This window comes from Haemorhous mexicanus, chromosome 1 (assembly GCF_027477595.1).
Source record: "Haemorhous mexicanus isolate bHaeMex1 chromosome 1, bHaeMex1.pri, whole genome shotgun sequence".
Taxonomy (NCBI): Eukaryota; Metazoa; Chordata; class Aves; order Passeriformes; family Fringillidae; genus Haemorhous; species Haemorhous mexicanus.
Genome location: NC_082341.1, coordinates 140324346 through 140341603, shown reverse-complemented (window position 1 = coordinate 140341603; position 17258 = coordinate 140324346). Strand labels below are relative to the sequence as shown.

The window sequence follows — 17258 nt, the reverse complement described above, 5'->3', positions numbered from 1 at the left end:
CCTGCAGGAACAGGCAGAGTTCATCAGGAATGTTCTTAGCACAGCACCAACACGAAGTCCCTGTGTACAGACAGCTCCAGCACACGAATCACAGTTTACCTCCACAGTTATTGTTTGACTGGTATCCTTAACTAGTAGCCAGTCTATTCCTGATACTGTCCCATGATCACAGTGAGAAGCATGTTACGGACTTTGTGTCTGGGTGAGCTTTCCTCATGTGCCTGAGGAAAGAGTCATCTTTGGAAAGGAGGTAAAACTGAACCCAGTAACCTGAAGCCACAAGAAGGATGTGTACCAGTTCCAGAGCTAACCATGACTGGCCCCTGTGCCCATGGCTGGCTGAAAAGGGGCAGCCCAAACCAGCTCTGCCACAAGCACGGCAGTCCCACAACACTGGAACACTGCTCCAAGGGAAGATGGGTGATCACAGCAGACACACTGTGGGGACTGGTCCACGAAGCAGAGAGAAGATTAGACCTGAGACAGAATTCCTCCTAAAGTCAGCAGTGCATGTACTCATCACGCTCAACATACCAGGACATAAATCCTTTAGCCACCTCATAGAAAACCAGAAAAAGATCTCTCCAAGCAACTGCATTTCAGCTATCAACTTAAGGCCCTTGTTTTTCTGCTTTGTTCTCCTCCAGTCAGTTAAACAAAGAGATGTAGAAAAACCAAGGAGAGAAATATGAGCAGCTGAAAAAGAAAAGTGCTGTCATGATTGTACAATAGGTTGCTGGTATTTACAAAATTCTGTGTATTCAGATTCAATATTTTCCATATGAAGATCATCACTTAGTATTAATGCTGAAGCCATAAGGAGGATAGGGCCCCTCTTCCAATAAATAATTTGCAGATACAAGGAAAAGTACAATCCCTGCCCTGAGGACCTTGGAAATAATATCCTGCTTGTATAAGTTGAAATAGAAATGTGTTTATTTTTACTTGAGTAAGTGCTTAACACACAATAACTAAACCAAAACTATTATTTCAAAAGGATTTAGAATTATATTTTAATTATCTCAATGTTTATAGAATTGAAATAGCAGGAACTACTAATAATGACAGTCTCAAATACTTGTATTTTTTCTTTGGAAAATCCAGACTGATATAATGATATGCACTTGTAAAAAAGAAAGCAGTTGGACAGATGAGCTCTTCCATTATAGGATTTGGCCTAGAGAAGAGCAAAGAAATCAGCATTCTCTTCAGAGCAATTTACACCTATTGGTCTCCAGAAATTTACACTGTTGAGGAAATTTGGGAGTTTTACTATGCCAAGTCAGAAAACACTGCAAGTTATTTATGAGACCAGCAAAAAAACAGTAACCACATAAAAGAGTATGTAATATTTTTTTCAGTTATGTAGGAATACCAAATATAAAAAAGTAACACAGAAAAAGAGCAAGATCCAGAAAATAAGTATTGTGGGAACTCACATTCTCTTTGCAGATAATTTTTACCAATATCAATGCTGAGAAGCACCCATCCTTCATTGTCTGTCAAGATAGACTACATATGGCTCTGGAGAAATGTTAGCACACTGTGTGGTTCTCTTAACAGAATATCTGTGACATGCACAGAATGAGGACCTGAAGGTTTGTTCTCAAGTTACTACATCCCTCTCCCTGCCACCCCCCATAACACAGACCAGCATGAATAAAGCACATTGAGGAAGAGATTAAAGACAAGTGCACATTTGTTGAAAAAAAAAAAAAAAAGTGTTATTTCATAGAATCATTTAGGCTGAACAAGACCCTCAAGTGTGTATGTACAGACTGAGGAATGGGACTGAATAGCAGTGCCATGTGAAGGAAGCTGGGAGTCCTGATCAATGGCAAGTTGAACATGAGCCAGCAGTGCCCTGGCAGCCAGGAGAGCCAACCTTGTCCTGGGGGGCATCAGGCACAGCATCGCCAGCCAGGCAAGGGAGGGGATTGTCCTGCTCTGCTCTGCACTGGGGCAGCCTCACCTTGAGTGCTGGGGGCAGTTCTGAGTGACACAATAAAAGACAGAAAAATATCAGAAATTGTCCAAAGGAGGGCAACAAAGGTGGTGAAGGGCCTTGAGGAGAAGCTGTATGGGGACCATCTAAGGTCACTTGGTCTGTTCAGTCTGGAGAAGAGGGGAGACCTCATTGCAGTTACAACTTCCTTGTGAGAAGAGGAGGGGCAGACACTGATCTCTTCTCTGTGGTGATCCAAGACAGGACCCAAGGGAATGGCCTGAAATTGTGTTAAGGGAGGTTTAGGTTGGATATTAGAGGAAGGTTCTTCACCCAGAGGGTGGTTGGGCACTGGAACAGGATCCCCAGGGAAATGGTCACAGCACCAAGCCCGACAAAGTTCAAGGAAAGTTTGGACAATTCTCCTGGGCACAAGGTGTGACTCTTGGAGATGGTGCTGTGCAGGGAGCCAGATTTGATGATCCTTGTGGCTGCCTTCCTTCAGCTTATTCTATGATTCTGTGATTCCGTGATTCCAACCTTTGACCAGTCACCACTTTGTCAACTAGACCATAGCACTCAGTGCCATGACCAGTTGTTGCTTGAACACCTCGAGGGATGGTGACTCCAACACATTCTTGTGCAGCCTGTTCCAATGCTTGACAACCTTTTCTGTGAAAAAATCCTTCCTGATGTCCAATCTGAATCTTCCCTGGCACTGCTTGAGGCTTTCTCCTCTTGCCTTGTTGCTAGTTGCCTGAGAGAAGAGAAAAATATTTGGAAAATGCTGCAATATAGACAGCACAGAATGTGTGTGTGAGATGAGTATGAAGTGGAAGCAGGATCATCCCCATGGAGGGAAGAGCTGGCCTCCCCAGAAGTGGTCCTTAGGCTCCCTCTTTTCCTTGCTGTGCTCCTATACTGCTGCGAGTGGACCAGGCTTGCATGCATGGGATTTGCTCCCATGCCTGTCATCCAGGGCCTTTGCTGGATCACCCATCCCATGGAGGAGCTCCAGCACGGACACCATAAAAAAGCTAAAAGAAAAAAAGACCCAGAAGAGAAAGGAGCGCAGAAAGGAGAGGAAATCACTGTTTTAATCTACACCACATGTACAACGTGGCTGAGCTTCAAGCTCTAGGGAGTCATAACTCTGAATGTCCTGACTTATGTGTGTTTAAAATCTGAACTGTTGCATTACAACATGGGGTGGGTTTTTACGCATTTAATTTAATTTTTTTCTTTGGGGAAAAAGAAAGTATGCTTTACTGTACAGTCAAAGAAACACCATGACAGACAGTCAAATAAATATCACCCTCACATTTATTTGCATGATTAAGCCATCAGACAGTCAAGTAAATGGAATGGAGTGCATTTATTTGAATAACCTCCAAGGTATTTTTGGGCACATAAATAAAATAGGGATGGCAAGTCATAGCCCTTAATTTTTCCGTTGCTAAAACAGTGCAATTCTAGAATAACTCCTCTGAAAAAAAAGTAAAATAAATGTAAAAAACCAAACTAATATACATCTGAAAACTACTCTGCTTTTCCCATCCTCCTCCTACACAAAGAGGTTTTAAATTAGGAGGACTTTAATTAGTTTTGAAGGGCCACATGCAACTATGTGTCTAGACAAGGTTCAGTGCTGTAGCGGTTAACCAGATACTAAACACCAGATAGTATAGTACCCATACATTCTTGTTTGGTAAGAATCAGGAAGCTCTTATAACTCCAAGACATTCTCCTTTTCAAAAGCACACAGAATCTTCATTGTGTGTGTTTCCACATCCACAGAAGACCAAGAAGACAGCATTGGTAGAGCAGAACACTCCCTGTGACATACTTGAAACCCGCAGTACTCACATTTAAAGGATTTTTTTCCTTGTTTTTTTCTTGGGGGTTGTTTTAGAGACTTCTAGACTAACTCTAGATTGATCCCATAGACTAAATGCCCTGTTGTGGCTGGAGTCCATTAGATGAGCTCTGGGAGTCTATACTCTAATTTAGTTTCACCCAAAGGCATCTAACACATGTGTGCCAAAACATCCCACAATGAGAAGCACAGAACAGTCAATAGGGACAATTGGGAGTGTCATTTTCAAGTGCAATCCTTATTTGCACTGAAATATCAGCATTGGCACACACTGTGAAGGAGAGGAAAGGTAACTTAAGCTCATTAACTATGCCTTTTGTATTCTTAAAGTATAAGAATAAGCCCTAGAAAAAGCACCCAGTTCTCACTACTTCCACAGCAAGGACAGATTAATGCACCTATAGCTGAGAAAGCTTCAAGAAAAAATTTTGGAAATGCTTCCAAGGAAGTGCATATGAATTCAGACATTACTTATAGTCCTGTATGACTCAGAGCCTGGTATGAAGCTTAGTCATGTGCTTGGAGACGACCAAAAACATTTTAGTATCCAGAAGCATCCAAATACCAAATGAATCCTATTTTTACCACCCAAAACAATAGTTTCATTCAACAATGGTGAGAAACATGAACTAAGTTTTAGTTTAAATCAATAGTGAAGGCCACTCAGTACAACATTACAAATTGCAAAATTGGAAGACGTGCGCAACGACCCAAAGTGATGATTATCATTATTAAAAATTTATGTCAAGCTAAGGAAAATGTTCTTCAAGTTTCTTGTGCTGCCCTAAGCCTTATTTTGCTTGTGGGTAGGGTCATGATCAAGGCCCTGAAAACAGCAAAAAGTTATACTTTCCAGACCTGGTGAAACCTGGTGATTTACATTGGAAGCACTAACAACTCCAGGAAACTCCTGTAGGAGCTGGGTATTCTGGTTTGTATCCTGCAATACCCCAGTATGACATCCTATCTTTTATCAGATTAACTGCATCCCACCAGCACCTCAGTGGACATGTCCACATTGTGCTTAGCTCCTTGACAATCTCCCAGGTAGAGGTCACTTGTCTACCTTACTCTCCAGTTTTCCTTTGAAGGAAATTAGCTAGCTCTGTTCACATCAAAGCAGGAGGGCAGCTCTGCGGATTGCTCACTTGCAACTCTTCCCAAAAGACAGCACAGACCAGCCTACACTCTGTGGGTCCTGCTCAGTGTAGTCCTCCAACACCATTGCAAATAAGCCCATATTCCTTTCTGTCATACCCCACAGCCTGCTGCATATACCTTAAGATTCGTATAATTAAATCTCCACTCTAGAAGACTGAAATACAACCCACATGTTACACTTTGATCAGAAAAACTCATTAAAAAAATAGCAACTTGTAAGGCCACCCTGTGAAGCTCAGACAATACATACACTATGAACATTACCAGTCTGTTTCAGAGGACAGTAGCCCTGTAAAACATGGATGTTACCATCCTACACCAGGTGTTCTGTGGGCCAGGCATCACAGTCTTCAGCAGACATATTTTATAGCATGAATGTACTGGGTGAATTTTAGTTTCTTTACAGGAAACTCCTGGGCAGAAGTTAAGTGAGGAGAGCTTGACAGACTACCCCCTTCTTGGATCTGGGATGTCAGTGGAGAGAAGCGAAACATGTTTGGTGGTAAAATCACCAAGTGCACTGTGCAAAGAACAGACAGCGGAGTCACTTCCAGAAATGGTAGCACAGCTTTCCAGAGAAGCAAGAGAGAGAATTGTCAGTGGGCCATTTCTGTAGCCCCTTGACCTGGAAGACTATAAAGAGGAACTCGTATATAGGTCTCCTATGGAGAGGTGATATGTCAAAGCCTAGAAAGCCAAGCAAGACAGCAGGACAGCGACTCCAGTGCCAGGTGGCTATAAATTTTCACCTGTGGTACCAGGGTACCAGCCTGGAAGGCTGTGAATCCAGGGTGAGAAACACTGCATTCCCATGGCACTCAGGAAGCTTGCATCATCATGTTTAACTGGTGCCTTTTGTGTGATTCCCTTCGATATTTCAACTTTGACAGAATAAATGGTCTAGTAAAGAGATTAAATCAAATGTCTATGTCTGTATTTCCACTGAGGACTAATCTAGATTAAACCCATTATAATTAAGAATAAAAGTTTAATCCTAAATGAAACTGGTGGAACTGCAGCCTGAGTAAGGATGCGCTCCAAGCTACACTGCCATGCACTTTTACTGATTAAAAGTGAAAGATGCTGTGAAAATAAGAGTGTTTTTTTGGCAAGAAAGGAAATTAAACTATGTTGAAAATATCTAAAGCAATACATTTTATCCTAGTAACAAATCTTAATTACTCTATCACATTACCAGAAGGGATTTCATTAATCTCTCTGAAACAAATTGTATCAGTCATCCAAAAAAAGTTTTAATGATCAATCTAAGATGGAAGCAAACCAAGCCATAACTTCTCAGGATTCCTTGTAAGGACTCACAGAATACGAGCTGCTAGTAACATGTGAGCTGTGAGCTTGACATACAGGCTGCTGAAATTCAGTAGACATTGATTCAAGTGCAATTTTAAAAGGCAGTCTGTAGCTTCCTGCTGAAGAAGCAAAAAATCAGTTGCCAAGATGAAAAGTCAAGGGAGGGCCAAATGCAAAAAGCACATGAAAAAGTTTTGTTACAAAATCTTTAATACCTGGTACTGTTGTTCAGTACAAAATTAAGTCTTGATGTAGCCAGTATATGTACATTTGTTTAACTTTACCAGCATGAACTTGCAATCAGTTAAGCAGATTCCCTATGGCCAGCTGTGAGTGAGCTTTGCTCAGTGGGGCACTGACTTGAGTCTCTCTCCTTTAGTATCAATTTTCATGAAGTGTATAAGACCTTAATAGTTTTGGGACCTTTAATCCTCAGTCAAATTTGGTTAAAATTGGCTGCCAGTTCAGAAATTATTAGAGGACAGTTAGACAAGCACTTGAATGGATACAGGAACAAAAGAGCACTAGAATCAAGCAATTTCTTTCCTTACAGAGTTTGAAATAAAAGGGGCACATTGAAAGTAGGCTGTGAATCAAGAAAAAAGTTCATACTGATGTTCCTCTTTGATTATCAAGTCTTCCAAAGATGATGGTAGAAATGTCATCCTCTGAAACCTTTTAAACTTCATTTTTCAAAAATTTTGTGAATAAATAATAAATTACCCTGTAGAAAAGGCTTTTTTACAATGAATAATTAGGTGTTTTCAGTAGAACTGATAAACTATATACAAAAATGGTTCTTTGTCATACCTTTCTTCAGGTGAGCAAATATATATGCATATGTAACATATAAAAATTTATAAAGGTATGAAACTGTCTTTAAATTTAAATCTTCATTAAGTCTTCTTATGATATTTAAAAAAAAAATCACTAAATCAGAAAGGAAACCCATAAGGCATTAAAAATGACACTGTGTATGCTAGTCCAAAAATCTGTCCCAGCTGGGCTATATACTAAACCATCATTTCAGAGAAGTACAATGAAAATAATTGGATTTTCTTGGTATTTTTGTCTGAATGACTCATCCTCAAATTCAGCCTGGGTGTCTGGTTCTATGCCCTTTGTCATCAATCATTCTAAGGAAAAACAATCTGAACTATCTCCTCAAAGCACATGGATAACTTTATTGAAAAAAATGCACCCTGGCAGTTAGCAACAATCTCTAAACTAGTGCAGCTATCTTCCTGTGTTTGTTGTATGTACATTTACAAACTAAACCTCAGGCAGTTTACTTAGTCTCTCTGTCAGTATTTAACAAACTATTTTCCTTATGAAAAACCCAGTTCAAATTAGTTTCTCCTTGGCATCCATATTGTTAAACATAATCTTTGCAGAAATACCTCACCTAAGAATAGGAGTTGTATTTTATTTCACAGACCTAACTTCAGCAGTCTTCAACTGATCTGAGCCCCACAGCACTCACGGACATATGGTGATGAGATTTGGTAATGTAAATGCAGCATTCATTATAGGGTCACTGGCTGGAAGGTGGTGTTAAGATTCTGGGATCAAAAAAGCTAAAGTATGATCATGCAGTTTATTGCAAAAAGACTCAGAAACATGCTCTGGTATGCACACCCACAGAGCCATACATACTGCTAATATTCAGCAAATATTGCCTCTCTTTAAAAAGAAAGGCAAAAAAAGCTCTTGAATGTCATATTCACACATCAGTTCTGATTTTCAAGAACACAAAGAAGCAGCAACAATACAGCAGAAAAAAGGAAATCCCAGCTGACAGCTCACTGGTAAGCAAGTAAGAACATTTGCACTTTCAGCAAATGGCTAGATTGCAGTGCAAGGTTGTGGGGCTTCTATGTGCTCACCTTAGTAATAGCTACAGGTAGGACAGGTACTATTGCTTTCCTTAAATTAATGGAGTAGCTAAAAGATCAAATTTTTAAGTCTAAAACTGATCTTAAATTCTCATCGGAAGTTAGTAGATAAAAAAGTTTGTCTTTTGAAATGTTAACATCCTATTGAGGTGCTATAGAAAGTCAATGGGCACCACACATTTTCAGCATCTTTAAAAAGAATTGGAAATTTAATTATAAGCCATGCACAGATCCACAAGGCAAAAGTCTAATCCTGGTCAAGTCAGTTGTAACCTCCAGCCTTCAAACCTTTCCATTGATGGGAACATGGTCATGGTTTCACCAGCAGTTTAAAAGAGGCTTCATCAGTTATTGGAGCCATATCTTTCTGTCAAGCTTTAAAATCAAACCAACTTTTTTGGAATTCAGAGCAGGCTCTGAATTCCAAAAAGTTGGTTTGATTTTAAAGCTTGACAGAAAGCTGTGTGCAGTCACAGAAACTGTGAGAAGGTGGACAGAAAGGCTCCACCTGAGGCCCCAGTACAGGCACACTTTTCCCATGTCTGTCTGCATGGGCCAGGCATCATGGCCGACATGCTTTTGTACAGACAGCAAGTGATTTCCTTCTCTCCTGGCAGCCCCTCATAAGAGCTATCAACTGATCAATGGATGACAGAAGGAATCTTGCTCATGAACTGTGCCAGACTTCTGACAACAATGTTTACCTACTCACTTAAAGAAAAAGTTTAGGGAATATGGGGACTTAGTTACAGTACATGTGATTTTTCCCATCCATACTGTCTACAGGACCACTAAAAAAGATTTCTTTTTTCAGTGGAGATGATGAAAATTCACCAAAGTTTGCAATTTTGCTATGCACATTTGGCACACTGCATTATGGGACTTGCAGTCTAAGACCCCAGACAAGTGCTTGGTTTTACAGCTCTTCCTTTAGGAACAACTCACAGCAGCATCACGGATTTTCCTCTTTCCAATTACAGTCCTGCATGGATGCACTGACATGAGGAACATTCAATAATCAAGATCTGCAGTACCAAGTCACAGAGGACACACGGATGATAGAAGAAAAACTAGATTATTGATGCTTCCTTTGAACAATATAAAATGAAATCTAGACTAAAACAATGGGGGAAATGAAATTATTTTACTTGCAAACAGTATTAAAAGCTGCCATTTCAGCCATATATTCCACATCTTTAGTAACCCAGTTATGATTAAAATAATTTTTACATGCATTCTCTGCACATCAGTGAATGAAATTACTCAACCTACTGATTAGTTTGGTTACCATTCTGTGACATGCATAATTCTAAAACTAAACTCCTAAGAACTACTTCCTCCACTTTAAAGGCAAAATTCAGATTGGCATGCAGGAAGATCTGACAGATTAGTCAATGGGGGCAGCTAATCAGTCACTTGACTTTTTGTCCTACTGAAAAAATTCCCAAAGTTACGCTAAAGTTGGTTTAACATGAATACACCTGCAGTGAAATTTTTCTCCTCCTTGCTCAATGGTATCATCAGAAACACATGTCTAAAAATCTCTCTCTTTTTGAGAGAAGTTACACTAATGGTGTCAAACTCAGAATGCTGCAACACATTAAATAGGGTTTCAGAAATGGCCACAACTTCCCAAGCTTAGGTCCTGAAGTTTCATTGAAATTCAGTCATTTGTTGTTCTTTTGTTGCTAAAGCCCACCATGATGATTGTGCCAACAACCTTATTAATCACAAGGTGATTAGAGCACCTAAAACTCGGAAGGAATGGCTGAAATCTGATCCGACTGCTCTTCCATACTTCCACAGGTAAATTGTACCTACTTTGTACTTGAAGTGCACAAGAGATATTTTGCAATTTGCCCTAAGTTCAAAGTAACATTCCTACAATCTCTGAGGAGAGGGCAGGTTTGGATTTGGCTTTGGAAAAGATTAAACTATTCCATAATATATACTGACCTGAAAAGAAGAAATATGTCACCTCTGAAAATGTGTGCCAAGTAAAGACAAAGGGCTTTTAAAATTAGAGGAAAAATAAATCTGAAAGATGCTTTTATCTACTATTATGCTTCAGGATGGTTCTGTAAGATATCTGCTCTAAGCCTTGTGCTAGACAGCTGGAATTCTCCAGAAGACAAGATTCTCATCTCCCTGATGCTCCTACAGTCTAGATCTACTGCATTACCTCTGAGCTCTGAAAGGCTTTCTGCAATACTGGCAAGTGCTTCCTATACAAAATATTTATGTTGTTCTACAGGGAGAACAGTGAATTTCTAAATGAACATTTTGGATTCTTATAATTGATCTGTATTTGTCACACTGCATTTCTATTTATTATGTTTGCTTTCAGTGGAAAAATCAAATCTAAGGAACATTAAAGGAAAAGTTGATCAATCAATCAAATGATGAAAAAAGTATGGCCACAGAATTACATCTCTAGCATGACCAGAGCAAAAAGGTCTTTTCTGTAGTAATTTTGTTTTGCACTTTCTTCTCTCAACTGAAGAGACAATTTCTTTTTTCTACATGACTTGAAATACATCAGGATCATTTTAATCCTTAATTAACATATCCTGAAGTTAATTCCTTGTTTGCAAAAGATACAAAGATCTGCAGGAACAGGACTTTCCATTGTATAATTTTCTTTGTCAACAAAAACTGTTACACTTGAGCCCATAGATTTAAATGTGTATTAATCTGTCTTGTTCACACTCATTCAGTAAGTAGTTCCATTACAATTAATGAGACCGATAATATCTTGATCCACATCCTACAACTCTCTTTTAATTTCAGCACAACTACTATAACTAGGATGACATATGAGCTATCAGCAGTTAAACCAAAATACAAATACACTGAATTGTATTCCAAGCTACTTTGAAGATAAAAACCTGGAAAAGTGAATTTTTAGTGAACTGAGAAGACTTGTTGTTTATAAGGCAGCTTGTTGAATCATCCCTTATTTTCAAGCCTGCATGAAACTGCCTAAACAGTTCTGTTCCTAATCTTTAGAAGTATACTGATTTATGGAGGGACAGAATAGCTAGTAACACACATGCAAATAACAAGACCCCTTGTAAGACATCCTACTGGTGTAGGTCTGGTCTGTCAACTAAGGTGTATTGTCCACTCTGGAACCCCACTATCTGCAAAGTGTTCTGCTTTGGCCAGTTTCACATGAGTTTCTGTTCTCAAGCAGGCAGCCAGTCTACTGGCTTTTCTATAAAAATCAGATATTGCTTCCATTTATGTCAACATTTAAGTCAATCAGCTCAAACATTTTCATTAAGGGATATCATTAAATATTGTATATAAACAGTCCAACGTTTCAAAATCTATACCCTTTTATCCTTAGGCAGGACAAAGCAACACATAGATGAAAAAAAAATTAATTTCCAGAACAGCAATAGCTAGAGCCAGACAGTTTTTGTCCAAGCTCAGAGTTTACAGCTATTGAGTGAATTTTCATTTTATTTGTAGTAACAGCTGTGATTTCTACACACATTTTGCCAATCGGAGGACAAGCATTTTCTTCTGAGTAACTAATCATGCCTCCAAGGGCCTGAGTTAGCAACACAGACATCCTTTTAAGGGAATAGAAAACACCACCTTTGCTATAGCTTTGACCTAAACCCAAAAGAGCAAGGCCCTTGGGGTCATGATTTCAAGCAGCACTGCCCATACCTTTCCTCTCAGTCATGTATTAGATCATTACTTCACCACTATGGGAAAAGAAGTATGAACAAATTCACTTCTACTTTCATATTTCTCATGAGTTCAGCAGTTCCTAAAGTCTGATACATACAAAGGTCTTGTTGCAGACTGATTATAGGCTGGTTGCCAGAAAGATCAAGTAAGGTATTTTAAGCTTCATCAACCATATGGATGTGCCTTGTCTTTTTAGAGGATGTATTTTTCCCTGAGGATTTTCAACATTTTAAAGTTCTACTATTTAGATTTTTTAATAATTTCAGATAAATTTAGGATGACTGAGACTCAGCACAGAAGTCCACAGAACTGACAGTAATTTTCCAACAGTGCTATGTTCTTGGATGTTAAATTCCTTTACCTTGTGTGGCTAGATATTGAAAGAATGGGTAAGGTTGGAAGAGAACCCAGTGGGTCGTCTGGTACAACCTCCCAGCTCAAGCAGGGTCATCTAAGAGCCCATGGCACAGGATTATGTCCAAATGGTTCTTGAGGGAAACTCCACAATCTCTCTGTTGGAGAAAGGGCAAATCTGTTTCAGTATATGTGGCCACCTGCACAGTAAAGAAGCTCTTCCTCAAGTTCAGGTGGAACTTCCTGTGCATCGGTTTCTGTCCATTGCCTCTTGTCCTATTGCTTGGCTCCACTGAGAAGAGCTTGGATCTATCCTTGGACATCCTCCCTTCAGATACTTGGAGATATTTATGATGTCCCCTCTCAGTCACCTCTTCTCAAGGCTGAATAGGCCCCTGTATTTAATCCTCTCCTCGAAAGAGCTCCAGATTCTTAATCATCTTTGTAGCCCTCAGCTGGACCAGCTCCAGGACCTCCATGTCTCACCTGTAATGAGGAGCCCAGAACTGGACACAATACTCCAGATGCTCAGCTCACTAGGGCTGAGTAGAGGGGCACATTTTCAACTGTAGATACATTAGATAGCAATTAATAATAAGGGTTTAAGGATTGTTGCACTTGATTAGCTGCAGTCAAATATTTCTTGAACAGGAAAAGCTGATTTTGTCTTTGTATCTCAGGGCTGAACATCAACAGTCCCTTTTGCCCCTTACACACATTTTGAAATCATATCTTCAAATTCTCCCTATCTACTTGTCTTTGTTTTCTGTTGGGTAAGAGACTCTTCTATTGCTCTACATTTTTGCCACTAGTTACATGCCTGATGATCTGATGTAAGCATAGCTCTACCTGGCTGCCAGGAAATCCTGCTGAAAATCAAGTCTCTCATTCTCTGGCATATGAACAAAGAAGTTCAGGGGTTGTCTTCATCCCTGGAATTACTGCAGAAGATTTTCCCTTCTGGTATCTCTACCCCACTTTTAAACTGATTTGACCTGCAGGTTACAAAGGGATGAACAGGGGTCCCTGTGGCATGACAGCAGAAGCCTTGCTTCTTTAGTGAGCCAGCTTAAAAACTGACTCACACATGATCTTAGAAATTACTACATATGATATAAAGGCTGATGCATGCAATAAAAGCTGTCCATCTGGGTATTTTCATAAAGTTTTACCAGATCATGCTCAAGGAGGCAGAACAGGTGGCTCTAAGTTTTAAAAATCCTATCTTAGTATCTTACTATTTCTGCTATTTCAAGTTCTCTAAAGGCAGTGAAGCCCACCTCAAAAGGTTCCATAATGGGCTCTCAGTTTAATGCTCCAGCAAGAAATAATTCTCTTTCAAGTCTCTCCTACACATACCTGAAGGAAAAATGTGATGAATTAAACAAGACACTTATCCCTTGTACAATGCAACTGAAATGGGAAAACTGGGAATTTCTCCAAAAATAGAAAAATGTCCTGAAAACATTCTAAATTTTAGGTAGACATATGGAAATTTAAAATACTGTAATTAAGCATACAGCATAATTAAAAGCAGCCCTCAAAATAAGGCCTCAAATCCTCTAGAGGAAAATATATATTAAGTGCATGATGACATTCACCAAATGTATTTCTCCAAAATGTGTGACCTGAGAAAAACGTTAGGAAAAAACTGGAGTTTTTACTATTTCACAGCAACTTCAGAGCACACAAACAGCACAGGATCAGTGCCACAGTCTGTATATTCTTTAGCAATGACATTGTTAATAGTATCTTCAGAGGAGGTGCAGCGTATCAAGCTCCATTTCAGTCCCTGAGAAGTCTCCCTATAACTTCCAAAAGAGCTGGGCACTGTTTCATAAGAATTATATTTCCCTTGCAGACTGATTTGCATTTTATTACCCAAGTTAAATAATATCAAACTTCCCAAGAGACAAAATTTCCTAGAACCTATGTCCTGCCCTGCCTTCATTCCCCAAAAGCGATCCTGAGTAGAGGCATACAACTGTAATAAACTAGATTTTGGCAAGTTTTGCTCACCAATTAAATCTATTAAAGTTAAACAAGTCTGTTTGATCAGAACTGAAGCTCGGGAACATTGCTGGGAATCTATCTCCTAAAAGGTCTAGTACAGAAACACCAACACAGTTTTGTAATAACTGCTAATTTATTGCACATCACAAGTTTTTCTTGGAGGAACATAGAGGACAAAAATTTTCAAGTCAGTTATATTTTTACTCAAATGTCAGCAAGTCTTAGGGATAACCCTTACCCAATGAGCAATATATGATGCAACACATGCACTTCAGGAATGGCCATTCATGTGCAGTGTCTCCCATTCCACCTACTGCTGCATTTGGCATCAGGACAAAACAGGGTGTTGGCAAAGGCAGAAGTTCAACAGGGAACCATGGCCTCTCTAGAGTACAGAACAAGCAGCCCCTAGACACAAGTGCATAGGCACTGGTCATCCACAGCAGCAAATATATATATATGCAAGTGTGCTCTATACCAAATATATGGTATAGAGCACACGTGCATTCAGCAGATGCAAAACCTCTTCCTTGTGCATGAACACAAAAACCTTCCAAATCCTTCCACTTCTTGCTCTGTTTCGTTCAGGGAGCTCATCCTTCTCTTAGCAGAAAAAACATAAACCAAGAGCTCTATTTACATACCATCACAAAGAAGTTTACCTTTAAGATTAATACCTTAATACATAACACCCCCCCCTCCCCCGCAGTGTAATTACAAAAAGAAAACAGTGAGCATCATTTGCTCTCCTACGTAACTACACATGCATAAAGCATATTCTCCTACATGAGGACTGCTAGGACAATTACACTTTACTGAAAGCATATGCTGTTGCTTTTAGATGGAGATGTGCTCATATCATTTGAAGGGTAATGTAAAAAAAATATTATTGCTGTAGTTGTGCAGTGCTTCCTGACAAAATTTGCTTAAACTGCGACACATCACTTACAAGATTTCCCTCCACTCCTTTAGGGATATATATTCAATATCTTGGGAACATGCTGCCATAAGCAATGGTTCTCCTCAGTGTTCATATACAAGAATATATCCCACAGTTTTCACTATCTGGATTTGTTCCCAGAATAATTTCAGGAAATTTCTAGGCCATTCTATACAAGTAAGCTTTTCTAAAATACTCTTTGGGAATAAACTCTAGAAGCAGATGGATCACAAACACTGGAGCCCAGCAGGAAACAGATTATTAGCAAAGTCAGCATTTGCACACTTGCTCTTCCTTAGGACTTTTTGTTTAAAACTGATGATTTGATGGTAAAAAAAAAAAAACATCACCCATTTCGGTCTTCTGAGCAGTGTCTTCGTTATATCCTTGGTATGCAACTATGTCCAACACCTCTGTTCTTACCTTCATGATGTTTCCAGAATTTGTGCTACTGATGCAATGCTCTGTCTTATTTGTTTCTATAAAGAATTCAATTTCACATCACCTTTCTCTCATGTGAGAACACCAAAATGATTCTTGAATAAAAATGTGCCACATCCTTTTTTTTTCTGGAAAAAGAAACTGCCCTTTAGAGATTCAATGAGTGGGCTATTGGAAAAAATTAAGTGGCAAAACAGAGAAGTCAGTGATGTATCAAAAGACTTATTAATTCCAGCTCCCTTGGGAACTGTACCATGCTTTGCTTGACATTACAAAAGATTGATAGGTGTAAATTATACTCTACTGGAGGTGAATACCAAAGCATATTAAAAGCAGTACCATTTCAATTGGATTTCCCATGTCCTGCCCACTGAATCAAGTTTTCTTCCATTTCACATATAACATTTATCAAAACTTTTCAACACTGAAAAAAAAGATGAAAACTATTAACAGGAAACCAGAGTGGCCAATATTTGGAGAATAGTTCCTTCATTCTTAAATATTTCTAAGAGACTGTGACAAGAAGTGATTTTTAAAAGTATTCCGTACATTAAACCATTATATTTATTTACTTTATTTGACTTAAATTTTTTTTAATTTACTCTATAGCTACAGTAAATTCATATTTATATCTAATGTAACTGTGGATCAAAATTTACATGGAAATACTTGCTTGAACATAATTGCACTTGCAAGCCTTCTCTCCTACTAATAGTCAAACTTGAATCTCAATCTATTCTGACACAAATAACTGATGTACAGCAAAACAGCTTGGCAGGCAGGAAAAGCAATATTTCAACAATTCTTCAAGTTATTGTTGTTTCAGCACAAAAAAGACCATACTTACTTAATGAAAAATATTACCAATCTCTAGGGTGTATAAAACAAATTTGTTTTAATGCAGCAGTTTTGGCTCAAATCAAAAGCATTTGGAGATTAATTTCTTTCTTTTTGAAGGTTAAATGAGTTACTCTCCCAACACTTACAGAAAAAGTTCTAATGCTCTTAAGCACTCCACAAAAACCCCCAGGCCACAAAGTTCTCTTTTGTTGTCAATGTAGGTATCATGTGAAACACTAAACACCTAATAATTAAAATTTACGAAGTAGATTCTTTTTTGCAAACTTTAAGGTATAAGCAAGAAATTTAATTTCTACATTCAGTCTAAATAAATCCTTTTCATAAATGGACACCATTTTTAGCATACAATTATCCAGTTTGATCTGATATTAGAAGCAAAGTGTCAATAAAGACATGCATTTTTATACTGTTTTGTAAATGAATATTGAATAGAATACTGCCACCTTTTGGCTATGATCTGGCCTTAAAAATGCAACTTCTTTGCAAAATTTCTAAAAACATTAGATATGTATTGATTGTTCTGAAGAAATCAGCCTGTCAACAGGCGAATGTTATGCTTATCATTAACATATTGTTGATGTAAGAATAAAACTTTTCATACTGAACTGCACAGTATTATCCTATTATTTCAGGATAATGAGCAAGTACTTTCACAAGGGCTTTTGTCTTTAGCAGAAAAGACGCACCCATAGCTTTGACAGCAAGCTAATGGAATTACTACTTTACAATCACAGCAATTCTTCTACTGCAATTCAT

The 17258-nt window shown here is 38.6% G+C and overlaps 1 long non-coding RNA gene across 1 annotated transcript in view; it reads right to left on the bottom strand.

Annotated features, from left to right (window-relative positions):
- Nucleotides 1-1061: 1061 nt before the first annotated feature.
- LOC132337144 (uncharacterized) overlaps nucleotides 1062-17258 on the bottom strand; it is a 27936-nt gene continuing 11739 nt past the window's right edge. Inside the window, exon 4 of the long non-coding RNA XR_009489071.1 lies at nucleotides 1062-2702. This is a non-coding gene — a long non-coding RNA (uncharacterized LOC132337144). The remainder of the gene's footprint in view (nucleotides 2703-17258) is intronic.